We start from the raw sequence: 6,000 nt of genomic DNA, 5'->3' as shown, positions 1-6,000 counted from the left end.
TAGTCCAGGAGATCACTCTGGCCACGATAATTCTATGCAGTACCCATCTTTTGTACGAGATAATCTCCGCCCCAGTCAGACACAGGTCCTGCTCTCACTTGAAAGAATTCAGCGTATCGTTGTCTACTGCATGAGCTGGCATCCTGTTTCAGAGATCCAATATTCTCTAGGAAAAGAACCACCTTTTGATATCTAACCTAGATCTGGGATTGTACAACTTAAAATTGAGAGCCCGGATCATCCCTAACCTACTTAATTGGAACAAGCTGTCAATTCCAACACAATCTATTCTCTTCATCACCATAAAACTTTGATCAGATCACCCCTATGTCTATGCCTCTCTAAAGTGTAAAATCTGGGCTCTTTCATCTAATCTTGATAACTAAAATACTTTAAACTGTGAATTAATTTAGTGGCACTCCTCTGCACCATTTTCAAAAGCCTCAATATCACCATGTGAGGAGAGCACAACTGGACACAGTATTCGACCTGAGGACTAACCAAAATCTTGTTCAAGGACAAAATTCTAAAGGGGCAAAGTGTGTTAAAAAGACAAGCCTGAAGGCTCTGTGCCTCAATGCGAGGCGTATTCGGAATAAGGTGGACGAATTAACTGCGCAGGCAGCAATTAACGAACATGATGTAATTGGCATTATGGAGACATGGCTCCAGGGTGACCAAGGCTGGGAACGCAACATCCAGGGGTATTCAACATTCAAGAAGGATAGACAAAAAGGAAAAGGAGGTGGTGTAGCATTGCTGGTTAAAGAGGAAATTAACGCAATAGTAAGGGCATTAGCTTGGATGATGTGGAATCTGTATGGGTGGAGCTGCGGAATACCAAAGGGCAGAGAACTATTGGGAGTTGTGGACAGACCATCAAACAGTAGTAGTGAGGTTGGGGACAGCATCAAACAAGAAATTAGGGATTCATGCAATAAAGGTACAGCAGTTATCATGGGCGACTTTAATCTACATATAGATTGGGCTAACCAAACTGGTAGCAATGCGGTAGGGATGGTTTTCTAGACCAATATGTCGAGGAACCAACTAGAGGGCTGGCCATCCTAGACTGGGTGATGTGTAATGAGAAAGAAGTAATTAACAATCTTGTTGTGCAAGGCCCCTTGGGGAAGAGTGACTATAATATGGTAGAATTCTTTATTAAGATGGAGAGTGACACAGTTAATTCAGAGAGCAGGGTACTGAACTTGAGGAAAGGTAACTTCGATGGTATGAGGCGTGAATTGGCTAGAATAGACTGGCGAATGATACTTAAAGGGTTGACGGTGGATAGGCAATGGCAAACATTTAAAGATCACATGGATGAACTTCGACAATTGTACATCCCTCTCTGGAGTAAAAATAAAACGGGGAAGGTGGCTCATGCATGGCTAACAAGGGAAATTAGGGATAGTGTTAAATCCAAGGAAGAGGCATATAAATTGGCCAGAAAAAGCAGCAAACCTGAGGACTGGGAGAAATGTAGAATCCAGCAGAGGAGGACAAAGTGTTTAATTAGCAGGCGGAAAATAGAGTATGATAGGAAGCTTTCTGGGAACATAAAAACTGACCGCAAAAGCTTCTATAGATATGTGACGAGAAATAGGTTAGTGAAGCCAAACGTAGGTTCTTTGCAGTCAGATTCAGGTGAATTTATAATGGGGAACAAAGAAATGGCAGACCAGTTGAACAAATACTTTGGTTCTGTCTTCATGAAGGAAGACACAAATAATCTTCCGGAAATACGAGGGTACCAAAGGTCTAGCGAGAAGGAGGAATTGAAGGAAATCCTTATTAGGCGGGAAATTTTGTTGGGGAAATTGATGGGATTGAAGGCCGATAAATCCCCGGGGCCTGATAGTCTGCATCCCAGAGTACTTAAGGAAGTGGCCTTAGAAATAGTGGATGCATTGGTGATCATTTTCCAACAGTCTATCGACTCTGGATCAGTTCCTATGGACTGGAGGGGAGCTAATGCAACACCACTTTTTAAAAAAAGAAGGGAGAGAGAAAACGGCTGATTATAGACCAGTTAGCCTGACATCAGTAGTGGGGAAAATGTTGGAATCAATTATTAAGGATGAAATAGCAGCGCATTTGGAAAGCAGTGACAGGATCGGTCCAAGTCAGCATGGATTTCTGAAAGGGAAATCATGCTTGACAAATCTTCTAGAATTTTTTGAGGATGTAACTCGCAGAGTGGACAAGGGAGAATTAGTGGATGTGGTGTATTTGGACTTTCAAAAGGCTTTTGACAAGGTCCCACATAAGAGATTGATGTGCAAAATTAAAGCACATGGTACTGGGGGTAATGTACTGACGTGGATAGAGAACTGGTTGGCAGACAGGAAGCAGAGAGTCGGGATTAACGGATCCTTTTCAGAATGGCAGGCAGGGACTAATGGGGTGCAGCAGGGCTCAGTGCTGGGACCCCAGCTATTTACAACCTACATCAGTGATTTGGATGAAGGAATTGAGTGTAATATCTCCAAGTTTGCAGATGACACTAAGCTGGGTGGCGGTGTGAGCTGTGAGGAGGATGCTAAGAGGCTGCAGGGAGACTTGGACAGGTTAGGTGATGGGCAAATGCATAGCAGATGCAGTATAATGTGGATAAATGTGAGGTTATCCACTTTGGTGGCAAAAACACGAAGCAGAATATTATCTGAATGGTGGCAGATTAGGAAAAGGGGAGGTGCAACGAGACCTGGGTCTCATGGTACATCAGTTATTGAAAGTTGACAAGCAGGTACAGTAGGCGGTGAAGAAGGCAAACGGTATGTTGGCCTTCATAGCTAGGGGATTTGAGTATAGGAGCAGGGAGGTCTTACTGCAATTGTACAGGGCCTTGGTGAGGCCTCACCTGGAACATTGTGTTCAGTTTTGGTCTCCTAATCTGAGGAAGGACGTTGTTGCTATTGAGAGAGTGCAGCGAAGGTTCACCAGACTGATTCCAGGGATGGCTGGACTGACATATGAGGAGTGACTGGATCAACTGGGCCTGTATTCACTGGAGTTTAGAAGGATGAGAGGGGATCTCATGGAAACATATAAAATTCTGACGGGACTGGACAGGTTAGATGCAGGAAGAATGTTCCCGATGATGGGGAAGTCCAGAACCAGGGGACACAGTCTAAGGATAAGGGGTAGGCCATTTAGGACTGAGATGAGGAGAAACTTCTTCACTTAGAGAGTTGTTAACCTGTGGAATTCTCTACTGCAGAGAGTTGTTGATGCCAGCTCATTGGATATATTCAAGAGGGAGTTAGATATGGCCTTTATGGCTAAAGGGATCAAGGAGTATGGAGAGAAAGCAGGAAAGGGATACTGAGGTGAATGATCAGCCATGATCTTCTTGAATGGTGGTGCAGCCTCGAAGAGCCGAATGGCCTACTCCTGCACCTATTTTCTATGTTTCTAAAATGCATTTGCATTGTTTTGTAGTCAATTGCTCTATAAATGCACCTCAACACCCTATTCGCTCTAGCTATTGCTTCACAGCATCGCTCATGAACCTTTAGAGATCTATGCACTAGAATGCCCGGAGCTCTTTCTTTCTCCACTTGGTTTAATGCTTTTCCTTGCTGACGTGTACCACATCTGTGATGGACACTTACGTTACTACTGTTGTAAATGATTATTCTGTAGTACACCGTTCTTCTGTGACCAACATGTAAGCTCCATGGCTATAACTGTGTTGATCTTACCGGTTGGGAAAGGGAGCCTTGGTAGGGTGGAAAGGAAGGTGGAGGGTGCGGGGGGAAAAACAGGGGCTGAACTGGTTGCATACAACAACTTTCATTTATATAGCACCTTTAATAGAGTGAAACATCCCAAGGCACTTCACAGGAGCATTTATCAAACAAAATTTAACCGAGCCACACAAGGAGATATTAGGACTGGGGACCAAAAGCTTGGTCTAAGAGGTAGATTTTAAGGAGCGTTTTAAAGGAGGAGAGATAGTGAGGTTTAGGGAGAGAATTTCTGAGCTGCCAATGGTGAAGTGATTAAAATCGGGGATGTTCAAGAGGCCAGAATTGGAGGAGCGCAGAGATCTCTGAGGCTTGTAGGCTGGAGGAAGTTGAGATGGGAGGGGTGAGGCCATGGAGGAATTTCAAAACAAGGATGAGAACTTTAAGATCGAGGCGTTGCTGAACCGGGAGCCAATGTAGGTCAGCAAGCACAGGGGTGATGGGTGAACGGGACTTAATACAAGTTAGGATACAGGCAGCAGAGTTTTGGATGAGCTCATGTTTATAGAGGGTGGAAGATGGAGACCAGCCTGGAGAGCATTGGAATAGTCAAGTTTAGAGGTAACAAAGGCAGGAATGAGGATTTCAGCTGAGGCAGGGATGGTGTCAGGTGATATTACAGAGGCAGAAATAGGCAGCCTTAGAGATTGCGCGGATATGTGGTTGGATGCTCATCACTGGATCAAATACGACACCAAGATTGCGAACAGTCTGGATCAGCCTCAGACAGTGGACAGAAAGAAGGATGGAGTCAATAGCTAGGGAATGGAGTTTGTAGCGGGGACTGAAGACAATGGCTTCGGTCTTCCCGATATTTAGTTGGAGGAAATTTCTGCTCATCCAGTCGGACAAGCAGTGTGAAAGTTTAGAGAGAGTGGAGGGGTCGAGAGAGGTGCTGGTGAGGTAGAGCTGGGTGTTTACTTTTATACATTCATGGGATGTGGCCATTGCTAGCAAGGCCAGCGTTTATTGCCCAACCCTAATTGACCTTGAGATGTTGGTGGTGAGCCGCCTTCTTGAACCATGGCAGTCCATGGGAATCTATGCAGGGAGACAGAGGGAAGTAAAATGGGGGCAGAAGCAAAAGGTAGAAAGGAAATAAGTAAAAGTGGAGGGCAAAGAAATCAAAGGCAAAAATCAAAAACGTCAACATTGCAACATAATTCTAAAAGGACAAAGACTGATAAAAAAACAAGCCTGATGGCTCTGTGTCTCAGTGCGAGGAACATTCGTAATAAGGTGGATGAATTAACTGCACAGATAGCTGTTAACGGATATGATGTAATTGGGATTACAGAGACATGGCTCCAGGGTGACCAAGGCTGGGAACTCAACGTCCAGGGGTATTCAATATTCAGGAAGGATAGACAGAAAGGAAAAGGAGATGGGGTAGCGTTGCTGGTTAAAGAGGAGATTAACACAATAGTAAGAAAGGACATTAGCCTGGATGATGTGGAATCTGTATGGGTAGAACTGTGGAATACCAAAGGGCAGAAAACACTCGTGGGAGTTGTGTACAGACCACCAAACAGTAGTAGTGAGGTTGGGGATGGCATCAAACAGGAAATTAGGGATGCGTGCAATAAAGGTACAGCACTTATCATGGGTGACTTTAATCTACATGTAGATTGGACGAAACAAACTGGTAGCAATGCGGCGGCGGAGGGTTTCCTGGAGTGTATAAGGGATGGTTTTCTAGACCAATATGTCGAGGAACCAACTAGAGAGCTGGCCATCCTGAATTAGGTGTTGCGTAACGAGGGAGGATTAATTAGCAATCTTGTTGTGCGAGGCTCCTTGGGCAAGAGTGACCATAATATGGTAGAATTCTTCATTAAGATGGAGAGTGACATAGTTAATTCAGAGACTAGGATCCTGAACTTAAAGAAAGGTAACTTCGATGGTATCAGATGTGAATTGGCTAGGATAGTCTGGCGAATTATACTTAAAGGGTTGACAGTGGATAGGCAAGGGCAGCCATTTAAAGATCACATGGATGAACTTCAACAATTGTACATCCCTGTCTGGCATAAAAATAAAATGGGGAAGGTGGCTCAACCGTGGATAACAAGGGAAATAAGGAATAGTGTTAAATCCAAAGAAGAGGCATATAAATTGGTCAGAAAAAGCAGCAAACCTGAGGACTGGGAGAAATTTAGAATTCAGCAGAGGAGAAGAAAGGGTTTAATTAAGAGGGGGAAAATAGAGTATGAGAGGAAGCTTGCAGGGAACATAAAAACTGACA

Source organism: Pristiophorus japonicus, chromosome 1 (genome assembly GCF_044704955.1).
Source record: "Pristiophorus japonicus isolate sPriJap1 chromosome 1, sPriJap1.hap1, whole genome shotgun sequence".
NCBI lineage: Eukaryota > Metazoa > Chordata > Chondrichthyes > Pristiophoridae > Pristiophorus > Pristiophorus japonicus.
Note: the sequence above shows the minus strand (reverse complement) of the source record.